Genomic DNA, 16,940 nt, shown 5'->3' with positions numbered 1-16,940 from the left:
CCACAGTTTTATAACATTCATATGAGCTTCTAATTGACTATTTCAAACTGATAATATCACCAGTAGAACTTGGGTGAATGTAAAACACAGCTTGTATGATATGAAGAAATCCTAAAAGGTTTCATGGTGTTTACCCTATGTTTCAGGAGATGATCACGAGTATTTCCAATGTAGAAATGTGTTGCTCATTACATAAAATGCTAAGATTGTAAATGTTTTCTTTAATTTATTTAATATAAAACATAGTTCTACAGGTAAAACAGTTGAACAAGGGGGCACCCAGATTTGAACTAGGGACCTCTTGATCTGCAGTCAAATGCTTTACCACTGAGCTATACCCCCAGTTCTGAAAAGTTCACCTTTATTAATTCCGTAATATGTACAAAGTGCAAACAACATGCAATCACCATCAAAACAATGCATTTTCAGCCACCAAACCCTCCTTATAAGTATATGGGGTGCGAAGCATGTCCTTTATCTGCCTTGGTAAAATACAGTGAGGTTTCCATTGCAAGAATTCATACATTTCGTATCACATGTAGATCTTGGAACATGGAAAAAAAATCTTTTGTCAAAAACACAAATTCTGCAAAATGTAACTGCTTCTCTACTGCAGTTTGTTGATTGTGTGCTAAGAGCATATTTAAACCCAATTGTTCATTGTTTTGTATATGAAATGATGATATATCTGATTGTTTCTTACAGTGCATTGGATTGAAAAACATTTTAACAGGATCTATTGAAGAGGGTATATGGTTATGAAACAGGGACTTCTTGAACTACACTCCTACGCTCTACCACTCACATAAACCCTTGCATGTTGAAAACTGCCCTTTTTTTAAAAAGGTGATAGAGTGGGTGACTGTATGGAACTTGTAGAACTAATGACATCAGTGCACTTCTGGTCAGCTGTACAAATTAATACATTTCATTAAGGGCATATTATTGGTTTCCACCACAGTTTTATAACATTCATAAGAGCTTCCAATGGACTATTTCAAACTGATAATATCACCAGTAGAACTTGGGTGAATGTAAAACACAGCTTGTATCATACGAAGAAATCCTAAACAGTTTCATGGTGTTTACCCTATGTTTCAGGAGATGATCAGGAGTATTTCAAATGTAGAAATGTGATGCTCATTACATAAAATGCTAAGATTGTAAATGTTTACTTCAGTTTATTTAATTAAAAACATATTTCTACAGGTAAAACAGTTCGACAAGGGGGCACCCAGATTTGAACTAGGAACCTTTTGATCTGCAGTGAAATGCTCTACCCCTGAGCTATACCCCCATTTCTGAAATGTTCTCCTTTATTTATTCAGTAATATGTACAAAGTGGAAGCAACATGCAATCACCATCAAAGCAATGCATTTTCAGCCACCAAACACTCCTTATAAGTATAAGGGGTACAAAAGATGTCCTTTATCTGCCTTGGTAAAATACAGTGAGGTTTCCATTGCAAGAATTCATACATTTCGTATCACATGTAGATCTTGGAACATGGAAAAAAAATCTTTTGTCAAATGCACAAATTCTGAAAAATGTAACTGCTTCTCTACTGCAGTTTGTTGATTTTGTGCTAAGAGCATAGTTAAACCCAATTGTTAATTGTTTTGTATATGAAATGATTATATATCTTATTGTTTCTTACAGTGCATTGGGTTGAAAAACATTTAACAGGATCTATTGAAGAGGGTATATGGTTATGAAACAGGGACTTCTTGAACTACACTCCTACGCTCTACCACTGACATAAACCCTTGAATGTTGAAAACTGCCCTTTTTTAAAAAGGTGATAGAGTGGGTGACTCTATGGAACTTGTAGAACTAATGGCATCAGTGCACTTCTGGTCAGCTGTACAAATTAATACATTTCATTAAGGGCATATTATTGGTTTCCACCACAGTTTTATAACATTCATAAGAGCTTCCAATGGACTATTTCAAACTGGTAATATCACCAGTAGAACTTGGGTGAATGTCAAACACAGCTTGTATCATATGAAGAAATCCTAAACAGTTTCATGGTGTTTACCCTATGTTTCAGGAGATGATCAGGAGTATTTCTAATGTAGAAATGTGTTGCTCATTACATAAAATGCTAAGATTGTAAATGTTTTCTTCTATTAAAAACATAGTTCTACAGGTAAAACAGTTGAACAAGGGGGCACCCAGTTTTGAACTAGGGACCACTCGATCTGCAGTCAAATGCTCTACCACTGAGCTATACCCCCATTTCTGAAAAGTTCACCTTTATTAATTCAGTAATATGTACAAAGTGCAAGCAACATGCAATCACTATCAAAACAATGCATTTTCAGCCACCAAACCCTCCTTATAAGTATAAGTGGTACAAAAGATGTCCTTTATCTGCCTTGGTAAAATACAGTGAGGTTTCCATTGCAAGAATTCATACATTTCTTATCACATGTAGATCTTGGAACATGGAAAAAAAATCTTTTGTCAAATGCACAAATTCTGCAAAATGTAACTGCTTCTCTATTGCAGTTTGTTGATTTTGTGCTAAGAGCATAGTTAATCCCAATTGTTCATTGTTTTTTATATGAAATGATGATATATCAGATTGTTTCTTACAGTGCATTGGGTTGAAAAACATTTTAACAGGATCTATTGAAGAGGGTATATGGTTATGAAACAGGGACTTCTTGAACTACACTCCTACGCTCTACCACTGACATAAATCCTTGAATGTAGAAAACTGCCCTTTTTTAAAAAGGTGATAGAGTGGGTGACTCTATGGAACTTGTAGAACTAATGACATCAGTGCAATTCTGGTCAGCTGTACAAATTAATACATTTCATTAAGGGCATATTATTGGTTTCCACCACAGTTTTATAACATTCATAAGAGCTTCCAATGGACTATTTCAAACTGATCATATCACCAGTAGAACTTGGGTGAATGTAAAACACAGCTTGTATGATATGAAGAAATCCTAAAAGGTTTCATGGTGTTTACCCTATGTTTCAGGAGATGATCACGAGTATTTCCAATGTAGAAATGTGTTGCTCATTACATAAAATGCTAAGATTGTAAATGTTTTCTTTAATTTATTTAATATAAAACATAGTTCTACAGGTAAAACAGTTGAACAAGGGGGCACCCAGATTTGAACTAGGAACCTTTTGATCTGCAGTCAAATGCTCTACCACTGAGCGATACCCCCAGTTCTGAAAAGTTCACCTTTATTAATTCAGTAATATGTACAAAGTGCAAGCAACATGCAATCACCATCAAAGCAATGCATTTTCAGCCACCAAACCCTCCTTATAAGTATATGGGGTGCGAAGGATGTCCATTATCTGCCTTGGTAAAATACAGTGAGGTTTCCATTGCAAGAATTCATCCATTTCGTATCACATGTAGATCTTGGAACATGGAAAAAAATCTTTTGTCAAATGCACAAATTCTGCAAAATGTAACTGCTTCTCTACTGCAGTTTGTTGATTTTGTGCTAAGAGCATAGTTAAACCCAATTGTTCATTGTTTTGTATATGAAATGTTGATATATCCTTTTGTTTCCTACAGTGCATTGGGTTGAAAAACATTTTAACAGGATCTATTGAAGAGGGTATATAGTTATGAAACAGGGACTTCTTGAACTGCACTCCAATGTTCTACCACTGAGTTAAACCCTTGAATGCTGAAAACTGCCCTTTTTTTTAAAAAGGTGATAGAGTGGGTGACTGTATGGAACTTGTAGAACTAATGACATCAGTGCACTTCTGGTCAGATGTACAAATTAATACAGTTCATTAAGGGCATATTATTGGTTTCCACCACCGTTTTATAACATTCATAAGAGCTTCCAATGAACTATTTCAAACTGATCATATCACCAGTAGAACTTGGGTGAATGTAAAACACAGCTTGTATCATATGAAGAAATCCTAAACAGCTTAATGGTGTTTACCCTATGTTTCAGGTGATGATCAGGAGTATTTCAAATGTAGAAATGTGTTGCTCATTACATAAAATGCTAAGATTGTAAATGTTTACTTCAATTTATTTAATTAAAAACATGTTTCTACAGGTAAAACAGTTGGACAAGGGGGCACCCAGATTTGAACAAGTGACCTTTTGATCTGCAGTGAAATGCTCTACTCTGGAGCTATACCCCCATTTCTGAAATGTTCACCTTTATTTATTCAGTAATATGTACAAAGTGGAAGCAACATGCAATCGCCATCAAAGCAAAGCATTTTCAGCCACCAAACCCTCCTTATAAGTATATGGGGTGCGAAGGATGTCCTTTATGTGCCTTGGTAAAATACAGTGAGGTTTCCATTGCAAGAATTCATACATTTCGTATCACATGTAGATCTTGGAACATGTAAAAAAAATCTTTTGTCAAATGCACAAATTCTGCAAAACGTAACTGCTTCTCTACTGCATTTTGTTGATTTTGTGCTAAGAGCATAGTTAAACCCAATTGTTCATTCTTTTGTATATGAAATGATGATATATCTTATTGTTTCTATTGTTTCTTACAGTGCATTGGGTTGAAAAACATTTCAACAGGATCTATTGAAGAGGGTATATGGTTATGAAACAGGGACTTCTTGAACTACACTCCTACGCTCTACCACTGAGTTAAACCCTTGAATGCTGAAAACTGCCCTTTTTTTTAAAAAGGTGATAGAGTGGGTGACTGTATGGAACTTGTAGAACTAATGACATCAGTGCACTTCTGGTCAGCTGTACAAATTAATATAGTTCATTAAGGGCATATTATTGGTTTCCACCACAGTTTTATAACATTCATATGAGCTTCTAATTGACTATTTCAAACTGATAATATCACCAGTAGAACTTGGGTGAATGTAAAACACAGCTTGTATCATATGAAGAAATCCTAAAAGGTTTCATGGTGTTTACCCTATGTTTCAGGAGATGATCAGGAGTATTTCAAATGTAGAAATGTGTTGCTCATTACATAAAAAACTAAGATTGTAAATGTTTTCATTAATTTATTTAATAAAAAACATAGTTCTACAGGTAAAACAGTTGAACAAGGGGGCTCCCAGATTTGAACTAGGGACCTCTTGATCTGCAGTCAAATGCTTTACCACTGAGCTATACCCCCAGTTCTGAAAAGTTCACCTTTATTAATTCCGTAATATGTACAAAGTGCAAACAACATGCACTCACCCTCAAAACAATGCATTTTCAGCCACCAAACCCTCCTTATAAGTATATGGGGTGCGAAGGATGTCCTTTATCTGCCTTGGTAAAATACAGTGAGGTTTCCATTGCAAGAATTCATACATTTCGTATCACATGTAGATCTTGGAACATGGAAAAAAAACTTTTGTCAAATGCACAAATTCTGCAAAACGTAACTGCTTCTCTACTGCAGTTTGTTGATTTTGTGCTAAGAGCATAGTTAAACCCAATTGTTCATTCTTTTGTATATGAAATGATAATATATCTTATTGTTTCTTACAGTGCATTGGGTTGAAAATCATTTTAACAGGATCTATTGAAGAGGGTATATGGTTATGAAACGGGGACTTCTTGAACTGGATTCCTACGCTCTGCCACTGATTTAAACCCTTGAATGCTGAAAACTGCCCTTTTTTAAAAAGGTGATAGAGTGGGTGACTGTATGGAACTTGTAGAACTAATGACATCAGTGCACTTCTGGTCAACTTTACAAATTAATACATTTCATTAAGGGCATATTATTGGTTTCCACCACAGTTTTATAACATTCATATGAGCTTCCAATGGACTATTTCAAACTGATAATATCACCAGTAGAACTTGGGTGAATGTAAAACACAGCTTGTATCATACGAAGAAATCCTAAACAGTTTCATGGTGTTTACCCCATGTTTCAGGAGATGATCAGGAGTATTTCAAATGTAGAAATGTGTTGCTCATTACATAAAATGCTAAGATTGTAAATGTTTACTTCAATTTATTTAATTAAAAACATATTTCTACAGGTAAAACAGTTGGACAAGGGGGCACCCAGATTTGAACTAGAGACCTTTTGATCTGCAGTGAAATGCTCTACCCCTGAGCTATACCCCCATTTCTGAAAAGTTCACCTTTATTTATTCAGTAATATGTACAAAGTGGAAGCAACATGCAATCACCATCAAAGCAATGCATTTTCAGCCACCAAACCCTCCTTATAAGTATAAGGGGTACAAAAGATGTCCTTTATCTGCCTTGGTAAAATACAATGAGGTTTCCATTGCAAGAATTCATACATTTCGTATCACATGTAGATCTTGGAACATGGAACAAAAATCTTTTGTCAAATGCACAAATTCTGCAAAATGTAACTGCTTCTCTACTGCAGTTTGTTGATTTTGTGCTAAGAGCATAGATAAACCCAATTGTTCATTGTTTTGTATATGAAATGATGATATATCTTATTGTTTCTTACAGTGCATTGGGTTGAAAAACATTTTAACAGGATCTATTGAAGAGGGTATATGGTTATTAAACAGGGACTTCTTGAACTGCATTCCTACGCTCTACCACTGAGTTAATCCCTTGAATGCTGAAAACTGCCCTTTTTTAAAAAGGTGATAGAGTGGGTGACTGTATGGAACTTGTAGAACGAATGACATCAGTGCACTTCTGGTCAGCTGTATAAATTAATACATTTCATTAAGGGGATATTATTGGTTTCCACCACAGTTTTATAACATTCATATGAGCTTCCAATGGACTATTTCAAACTGATAATATCACCAGTAGAACCTGGGTGAATGTAAAACACAGCTTATATCATATGAAGAAATCCTAAACAGTTTCATGGTGTTTACCCTATGTTTCCAGAGATGATCAGAAGTATTTCAAATGTAGAAATGTGTTGCTCATTACATACAATGCTGAGATTGTAAATGTTTTCTTCAATTTATTTAATTAAAAAAATATTTCTACAGGTAAAACAGTTGAACAAGGGGTCACCCAGATTTGAACTAGGGACCTCTAGATCTGGAGTCAAATGCTCTACCACTGAGCTATACCTCCAGTTCTAAAAAGTTCCCCTTTATTAATTCAGTAATATGTACAAAGTGCAAACAACATGCAATCACCATCAAAGCAATGCATTTGCAGCCACCAAACCCTCCTTATAAGTATATGAGGTGCAAAGGATGTCCTTTATCTGCCTTGGTAAAATACAGTGAGGTTTCCATTGCAAGAATTCATACATTTCGTATCACATGTAGATCTTGGAACATGGAAAAAAAACTTTTGTCAAATGCACAAATTCTGCAAAACGTAACTGCTTCTCTACTGCAGTTTGTTGATTTTGGGCTAAGAGCATAGTTAAACCCAATGTTCATTGTTTTGTATATGAAATGATGATATATCCTATTGTTTCTTACAGTGCATTGGGTTGAAAAACATTTTAACAGGATCTATTGAAGAGGGTATATGGTTATGAAACTGGGACTTCTTGAACTACACTCCTACGCTCTACCACTGACATAAACCCTTGAATGTTGAAAACTGCCCTTTTTAAAAAAGATGATAGAGTGGGTGACTCTATGGAACTTGTAGAACTAATGACATCAGTGCACTTCTGGTCAGCTGTACAAATTAATACATTTCATTAAGGGCATATTATTGGTTTCCACCACAGTTTTATAACATTCATAAGAGCTTCCAATGGACTATTTTAAACTGATCATATCACCAGTAGAACTTGGGTGAATGTAAAACACAGCTTGTATCATATGAAGAAATCCTAAACAGCGTAATGGTGTTTACCCTATGTTCCAGGTGATGATCAGGAGTATTTCAAATGTAGAAATGTGTTGCTCATTACATAAAATGCTAAGATTGTAAATGTTTACTTCAATTTATTTAATTTAAAACATATTTCTAGAGGTAAAACAGTTGGACAAGGGGGCACCCAGATATGAACTAGGAACCTTTTGATCTGCAGTGAAATGCTCTACCCATGAGCTGTACCCCCATTTCTGAAACATTCACTTTTATTTATTCAGTAATATGTACAAAGTGGAAGCAACATGCAATCACCATCAAAGCAAAGCATTTTCAGCCATCAAACCCTCCTTATAGGTATATGGGGTGCGAAGGATGTTCTTTATATGCCTTGGTAAAATACAGTGAGGTTTCCATTGCAAGAATTCATACATTTCGTATCACATGTAGATCTTGGAACATGGAAAAAAAACTTTTGTCAAATGCACAAATTCTGCAAAACGTAACTGCTTCTCTACTGCAGTTTGTTGATTTTGGGCTAAGAGCATAGTTAAACCCAATGTTCATTGTTTTGTATATGAAATGATGATATATCCTATTGTTTCTTACAGTGCATTGGGTTGAAAAACATTTTAACAGGATCTATTGAAGAGGGTATATGGTTATGAAACTGGGACTTCTTGAACTACACTCCTACGCTCTACCACTGACATAAACCCTTGAATGTTGAAAACTGCCCTTTTTAAAAAAGATGATAGAGTGGGTGACTCTATGGAACTTGTAGAACTAATGACATCAGTGCACTTCTGGTCAGCTGTACAAATTAATACATTTCATTAAGGGCATATTATTGGTTTCCACCACAGTTTTATAACATTCATAAGAGCTTCCAATGGACTATTTCAAACTGATCATATCACCAGTAGAACTTGGGTGAATGTAAAACACAGCTTGTATCATATGAAGAAATCCTAAACAGCGTAATGGTGTTTACCCTATGTTCCAGGTGATGATCAGGAGTATTTCAAATGTAGAAATGTGTTGCTCATTACATAAAATGCTAAGATTGTAAATGTTTACTTCAATTTATTTAATTTAAAACATATTTCTAGAGGTAAAACAGTTGGACAAGGGGGCACCCAGATATGAACTAGGAACCTTTTGATCTGCAGTGAAATGCTCTACCCATGAGCTGTACCCCCATTTCTGAAACATTCACTTTTATTTATTCAGTAATATGTACAAAGTGGAAGCAACATGCAATCACCATCAAAGCAAAGCATTTTCAGCCATCAAACCCTCCTTATAGGTATATGGGGTGCGAAGGATGTTCTTTATATGCCTTGGTAAAATACAGTGAGGTTTCCATTGCAAGAATTCATACATTTCGTATCACATGTAGATCTTGGAACATGGAAAAAAAATCTTTTGTCAAATGCACAAATTCTGCAAAATGTAACTGCTTCTCTACTGCAGTTTGTTGATTTTGTGCTAAGAGCATAGTTAAACCCAATTGTTCATTCTTTTGTATATGAAATGATGATTTATCTTATTGTTTCTTACCATGCATTGGGTTGAAAAACATTTTAACAGGATCTATTGAAGAGGGTATATGGTTATGAAACAGGGACTTCTTGAACTGCATTCCTACGCTCTACCACTGAGTTAAACCCTTAAATGCTGAAAACTGCCCTTTTTTTTAAAAAGGTGATAGAGTGGGTGACTGTATGGAACTTGTAGAACTAATGACATCAGTGCACTTCTGGTCAGCTGTACAAATTAATACAGTTCATTAAGGGCATGTTATTGGTTTCCACCACAGTTTTATAACATTCATATGAGCTTCCAATGGACTATTTCAAACTGATAATATCACCAGTAGAACTTGGGTGAATATAAAACACAGCTTGTATCATATGAAGAAATCCTAAAAAGTTTCAAGGTGTTTTCCCTATGTTTCAGGAGGTGATCAGGAGTATTTCAAATGTAGAAATGTGTTGCTCATTACATAAAATGCTAAGATTGTAAATGTTTTCTTCAATTTATTTAATTAAAAAATATTTCTACAGGTAAAACAGTTGGACACGGGGGCACCCAGATTTGAACTAGGGACCTCTTGACCTGCAGTCAAATGCTCTACCACTGAGCTATACCCCCAGTTCTTAAATGTTCATCTTTATTAATTCAGTAATATGTACAAAGTGCAAGCAACATGCAATCACCATCAAAGCAATGCATTTTCAGCCACCAAACCCTCCTTATAAGTATATGGGGTGCGAAGGATGTCCTTTATCTGCCTTGGTAAAATACAGTGAGGTTTCCATTGCAAGAATTCATACATTTCGTATCACATGTAGATCTTGGAACATGGAAAAAAAACTTTTGTCAAATGCACAAATTCTGTAAAACGTAACTGTTTCTCTACTGCATTTTGTTGATTTTGTGCTAAGAGCATAGTTAAACCCAATTGTTCATTGTTTTGTATATGAAATGATGATATATCCTATTGTTTCTTCCAGTGCATTGGGTTGAAAAACATTTTAACAGGATCTATTGAAGAGGGTATATGGTTATGAAACAGGGACTTCTTGAACTACACTCCTACGCTCTACCACTGACATAAACCCTTGAATGTTGAAAACTGACCTTTTTTAAAAAGGTGATAGAGTGGGTGACTTTATGGAACTTGTAGAACTAATGACATCAGTGCACTTTTGGTCAGCTGTACAAATTAATACATTTCATTAAGGGCATATTATTGGTTTCCACCACAGTTTTATAACATTCATAAGAGCTTCCAATGGACTATTTCAAACTGATCATATCACCAGTAGAACTTGGGTGAATGTAAAACACAGCTTGTATCATATGAAGAAATCCTAAACAACTTAATGGTGTTTACCCTATGTTTCAGGTGATGATCAGGAGTATTTCAAATGTAGAAATGTGTTGCTCATTACATAAAATGCTAAGATTGTAAATGTTTACTTCAATTTATTTAATTAAAAACATATTTCTAGAGGTAAAACAGTTGGACAAGGGGGCACCCAGATATGAACTAGGAACCTTTTGATCTGCAGTGAAATGCTCTACCCATGAGCTGTACCCCCATTTCTGAAATGTTCACTTTTATTTATTCAGTAATATGTACAAAGTGGAAGCAACATGCAATCACCATCAAAGCAAAGCATTTTCAGCCACCAAACCCTCCTTATAGGTATATGGGGTGCGAAGGATGTTCTTTATCTGCCTTGGTAAAATACAGTGAGGTTTCCATTGCAAGAATTCATACATTTCGTATCACATGTAGATCTTGGAACATGGAAAAAAAATCTTTTGTCAAATGCACAAATTCTGCAAAATGTAACTGCTTCTCTACTGCAGTTTGTTGATTTTGTGCTAAGAGCACAGTTAAACCCAATTGTTCATTCTTTTGTATATGAAATGATGATATATCTTATTGTTTCTTACCATGCATTGGGTTGAAAAACATTTAACAGGATCTATTGAAGAGGGTATATGGTTATGGAACAGGGACGTCTTGAACTACACTCCTACGCTCTACCACTGACATAAACCCTTGAATGTTGAATACTGCCCTTTTTTAAAAAGGTGATAGAGTGGGTGACTCTATGGAACTTGTAGAACTAATGACATCAGGGCACTTCTGGTCAGCAGTACAAATTAATACATTTCATTAAGGGCATATTATTGGTTTCCACCACAGTTTTATAACATTCATAAGAGCTTCCAATGGACTATTTCAAACTGATAATATCACCAGTAGAACTTGGGTGAATGTAAAACACAGCTTGTATCATACGAAGAAATCCTAAACAGTTTCATGGTGTTTACCCTATGTTTCAGGAGATGATCAGGAGGATTTCAAATGTAGAAATGTGTTGCTCATTACATAAAATGCTAAGATTGTAAATGTTTACTTCAATTTATTTAATTAAAAACATATTTCTATAGGTAAAACAGTTGAACAAGGGGGCACCCAGATTTGAACTAGGGACCTTTTGATTTGCAGTCAAATGCTCTACCCCTGAGCTATACCCCCATTTCTGAAATGTTCACCTTTATTTATTCAGTAATATGTACAAAGTGGAAGCAACATGCAATCACCATCAAAGCAATGCATTTTCAGCCATCAAACCCTCCTTATAAGTATAAGGGGTACAAAAGATGTCCTTTATCTGCCTTGGTAAAATACAGTGAGGTTTCCATTGCAAGAATTCATACATTTCGTATCACATGTAGATCTTGGAACATGGAAAAACAATCTTTTGTCAAATGCACAAATTCTGCAAAATGTAACTGCTTCTCTACTGCAATTGGTTGATTTTGTGCTAAGAGCCTACTTAAACCCAATTGTTCATTGTTTTGTATATGAAATGATGATATATCTTATTGTTTCTTACAGTGCATTGGGTTGAAAAACATTTAACAGGATCTATTGAAGAGGGTATATGGTTATGAAACAGGGACTTCTTGAACTGCATTCCTACGCTCTACCACTGAGTTAAACCCTTGAATGCTGAAAACTGCCCTTTCTTAAAAAGGTGATAGAGTGGGTGACTGTATGGAACTTGTAGAACTAATGGCATCAGTGCACTTCTGGTCAGCTGTACAAATTAATACATTTCATTAAGGGCATATTATTGGTTTCCACCACAGTTTTATAACATTCATAAGAGCTTCCAATGGACTATTTCAAACTGATCATATCACCAGTAGAACTTGGGTGAATGTAAAACACAGCTTCTATCATATGAAGAAATCCTAAACAGCTTAATGGTGTTTACCCTATGTTTCAGGTGAAGATCAGGAGTATTTCAAATGTAGAAATGTGTTGCTCATTACATAAAATGCTAAGATTGTAAATGTTTACTTCAATTTATTTAATTAAAAACATATTTCTACAGGTAAAACAGTTGGACAAGGGGGCACCCAGATTTGAACTAGTGACCTTTTGATCTGCAGTGAAATGCTCTACTCCGGAGCTATACCCCCATTTCTGAAATGTTCACCTTTATTTATTCAGTAATATGTACAAAGTGGAAGAAACATGCGATCACCATCAAAGCAATGCATTTTCAGCCACCAAACCCTCCTTATAAGTATATGGGGTGCGAAGGATGTCCTTTATCTGCCTTGGTAAAATACAGTGAGGTTTCCATTGCAAGAATTCATACATTTCGTATCACATGTAGATCTTGGAACATGGAAAAAAAATCTTTTGTCAAATGCACAAATTCTGCAAAATGCAACTGCTTCTCTACTGCAGTTTGTTGATTTTGTGCTAAGAGCATAGTTAAACCCAATTGTTCATTCTTTTGTATATGAAATGATGATATATCTTATTGTTTCTATTGTTTCTTACAGTGCATTGGGTTGAAAAATATTTTAACAGGATCTATTGAAGAGGGTATATGGTTATGAAACGGGGACTTCTTGAACTGGATTCCTACGCTCTACCACTGAGTTAAACCCTTGAATGCTGAAAACTGCCCTTTTTTAAAAAGGTGATAGAGTGGGTGACAGTATGGAACTTGTAGAACTAATGACATCAGTGCACTTCTGGTCAGCTGTACAAATTAATACATTTCATTAAGGGCATATTATTGATTTCCACCACAGTTTTATAACATTCATAAGAGCTTCCAATGGACTATTTCAAACTGATCATATCACCAGTAGAACTTGGGTGAATGTAAAACACAGCTTCTATCATATGAAGAAATCCTAAACAGCTTAATGGTGTTTACCCTATGTTTCAGGTGATGATCAGGAGTATTTCAAATGTAGAAATGTGTTGCTCATTACATAAAATGCTAAGATTGTAAATGGTTACTTCAATTTATTTAATTAAAAACATATTTCTACAGGTAAAACAGTTGGACAAGGGGGCACCCAGATTTGAACTAGTGACCTTTTGATATGCAGTGAAATGCTCTATTCCGGAGCTATACCCCCATTTCTGAAATGTTCACCTTTATTTATTCAGTAATATGTACAAAGTGGAAGCAACATGCGATCACCATCAAAGCAATGCATTTTCAACCACCAAACCCTCCTTATAAGTATATGGGGTGCGAAGGATGTCCTTTATCTGCCTTGGTAAAATACAGTGAGGTTTCCATTGCAAGAATTCATACATTTCGTATCACATGTAGATCTTGGAACATGGAAAAAAAATCTTTTGTCAAATGCACAAATTCTGCAAAATGCAACTGCTTCTCTACTGCAGTTTGTTGATTTTGTGCTAAGAGCATAGTTAAACCCAATTGTTCATTCTTTTGTATATGAAATGATGATATATCTTATTGTTTCTATTGTTTCTTATAGTGCATTGGGTTTGTCGGGGGGAAAATTCTGCAGGGGTCGGCTGGGCCGTCCGCAGACCTCCAGGCAGGGAGGCCCCAACTCCTCCCGTGTATCCCAGATGAGATAGAGTATGAGACACACACAAGGAGCAAGGTGACTCTGCTGTTTATTAGACAAAATGGCAGGGATGGGTCAAGGAGCGTACGCGTCCTTCCTGACACACACACAATCGTGGGGCTCGCAGGCCCTTTTTAATGTATTATGACGCGCTACTTGCGTCACTTCAGAAAGTTAACAAAAAACCTATCGCCACTCTCAATTGGTTGCTCGAGTGGTAGGGTTAGTATAGCACACATATAGAGGACGATGTTAGTGGACAAAGGGTAGTCAGGTGATACATCTGGGTTGTCCCTACAATTAGATACATGAGAATTGTTACATGAAGACCCCTGATGATTGGTTAATGTTAATGGCGTCAGTGATAATAGCCCCATGTTCTGATTGGTGTGCTCGCGAGCCTCCCAATCTGGAACCATCGCTGTTCCCAGCTCTCGGTGCACCTATCATTTGCAACATTGTTTCACTATGAGTACGTGCAGACAATGTGAGGACTTATTCATATGCTGGAAGGCCGACTACTCCCACTGTCGCAGATGTTCATTGAGCCTTTCAAGTGTATCTGCCTATGTCTCGTAGCGAGGGATCCAGACGCCTTTTCTCTCCTGGGTTTGGCATCTCGTCAGGTTCGGCTTGGTCACGTGGGGAGGGACCGTGTTTGAGGCGGAATTCTGCGCAATTAATATTGCTTTTCCACTGTGTGTCTGGTTTAATTTGCAGGTGTGACTTTAACGTTGGTGCGCGGAGTGCGAGGTTGCAACATCGTGCCTTTGATGCTTTGTTCTTAGAATGTGGGTTTGCAACATTGCGACCTTGGCTGGTTGTTTCACCGGCCCCATTCTGCAAGATCAGCAACTAGACTCTTGCTTTGTTAATGTCCACGGGAGCTCTTGGTTGAGGCCTACTTGGGCCTGGTGCATAAGTGGTCCGTTTGGTGCATAGGTGCTTTAGGTTATAATAGCATATAGTTCCATGACCAGTATCGTGTCTTCATTATACTTCTTATGGTGGTAACTGGTTTCAAGAGAAGCGTGAGCAAGCTTTGTAGATGAGTTCATGACGCGTCTTGCGTTTCTGCATTCTGAAAGCCTATGTAAAAATAATAAAGATGCACGTCCGTGAATATGCCTGTCGCCTACGTCATAGCACTGAGTATATTCTTCGTGTAGATCGGTGTGGGAATGTCCAGTGTGTATATTTGTGCAGATGTGTTTCCCGTTGTCTAGGTCGTCATGGCATCTCTAACGACGTGTAGATTTTAGTCTAGTTGGTCCGTGCCGCAAGTGTCGGCATGGCCAGTGCGGGCTGTTGGGCAGGCAGATGGACACATCCGTAGGTTCCTGTACCAGGGTATTTGGTCGTCTGGTAAATGGACAAACTCTTCTCGTGGCGGGTGTCTGGGTCGTGACCCTCTAGGCCAAGCGCGAGAGGTGAAGGACGGGAGCCTGGTCTTCCATTCTCCCACTTCAGTCCCCCCTCTGGTCGACTTGTCGACCACAAACATATCCTTCTCGTTATCTCCTCTTACTCGCCATATCTTAGTTATTCCTCCTAGATGTCCATAATGGTTTACATGATCTTCAAATGACCAATACATATATTCACAGGTTCCTCCAGGAGTACAGTATACCCATTTCCCTATGTAACTCCTGGGGTTTCTTGGGTTCTCGATCTTCACTGATGGTGGGTCTAGATGGTTGGTGATGATTTGGGTGCGCAACTTCTCCCTCTCCTGTATTATCACACCTGTATGTTGGCCGTCATCTGTTGGCATCAAGGGGTGCATTCCCACCATTTCGAGCAACTCGTCAGTGGTACGTGCCTTCCGGGCCTTCCAAAATCTAATTATGATCAGCGTAGCTCCAGCCAAAATAGTACAACCCACTATTATTTTCAGTCCATCTGACAGCCAGGATGGCATCCATGACCATAATAGTGAAAACCAGCTCTTATCCTTGTTTACACCGTTACTTTCATCCATCATTTTGGAGTGCATCTGGGCCAATTGTGAAACTGCTTCTGTCAGTGTACCATTATCAGCATCGTTGGCAGGTATGAACGTGCAGCATGATTGTCCTATCTTTGCACAAACTCCTCCTTCCATTGCTGTGAGAAGGTCCAATACATATCTGTTCTGGAGTGCTACCATCCTTATAGCTCGCAGCTCCTCTTTTATTGCGTTAAACCCATTTACTGTAGAATTGATGGTCATCATTAGTTCCCATCTAGTTATTTGGAGCCATTTCGCGTTTGCGTAAGCCTGCAGTCCCGGGTGTATTATTGAGGAGAAGAACATTGCTGCTCTGCTGAATAGTCTGTGTTCTGGCGGTATTGAGGTTAGTGCCGTTTCCGACCTTCCCCACAGGTAATTTCCTGTCAGTGGCTCTCCTTGTCTTTTTCTTCTATTTAGGACAGTATCATTGCTGTTGGTCCTGTTCCCTTGCTCCTCCTGGAGTGGTGCAGATCTCTTTTTTCTCTTGTCCCCTTCATCCATTTTGGGAAAGTTCGCCACATTGACATGCTTCTTAGGTACCACTAGTGATGGTACATTGACGTGCACCATTGTGCACACACCATTCCACAGGGGGGGCAGTGTATGGTATGCCTTTTCTCCACAGGCCCAATAATGGTCCATTATTACTGCTGTTCCTGCTCCCCCCTCAGGTAACTCCGTCACACTTGCACAATTGGTGTTATATCCTACGTCCACCTCTCCTTTATGCTGATAGCATACCTTGGGCGCAGTCAGCGGTAGTATTGTTATTGGGT

The 16,940-nt window shown here is 37.3% G+C and overlaps 4 non-coding genes across 4 annotated transcripts; all 4 read right to left on the bottom strand.

Moving 5' to 3' along the window:
* Positions 1-270: 270 nt before the first annotated feature.
* Positions 271-342, bottom strand: TRNAC-GCA (transfer RNA cysteine (anticodon GCA)). The gene has a single exon. It is a non-coding gene; the product is annotated as a tRNA-Cys (tRNA).
* Positions 343-3,123: 2,781 nt separating this feature from the next.
* Positions 3,124-3,195, bottom strand: TRNAC-GCA (transfer RNA cysteine (anticodon GCA)). Its single transcript has one exon. It is a non-coding gene; the product is annotated as a tRNA-Cys (tRNA).
* A 6,614-nt stretch (positions 3,196-9,809) lies between these two features.
* On the bottom strand, positions 9,810-9,881 carry TRNAC-GCA (transfer RNA cysteine (anticodon GCA)). Its single transcript has one exon. It is a non-coding gene; the product is annotated as a tRNA-Cys (tRNA).
* Positions 9,882-11,715: 1,834 nt separating this feature from the next.
* TRNAC-GCA (transfer RNA cysteine (anticodon GCA)) lies at positions 11,716-11,787 on the bottom strand. Its single transcript has one exon. It is a non-coding gene; the product is annotated as a tRNA-Cys (tRNA).
* Positions 11,788-16,940: the final 5,153 nt, after the last annotated feature.

Source organism: Ambystoma mexicanum, chromosome 4q (genome assembly GCF_040938575.1).
Source record: "Ambystoma mexicanum isolate Mex_15411 chromosome 4q, UKY_AmexF1_1, whole genome shotgun sequence".
NCBI lineage: Eukaryota > Metazoa > Chordata > Amphibia > Caudata > Ambystomatidae > Ambystoma > Ambystoma mexicanum.
This window is presented reverse-complemented; position numbering and strand designations above follow the sequence as displayed.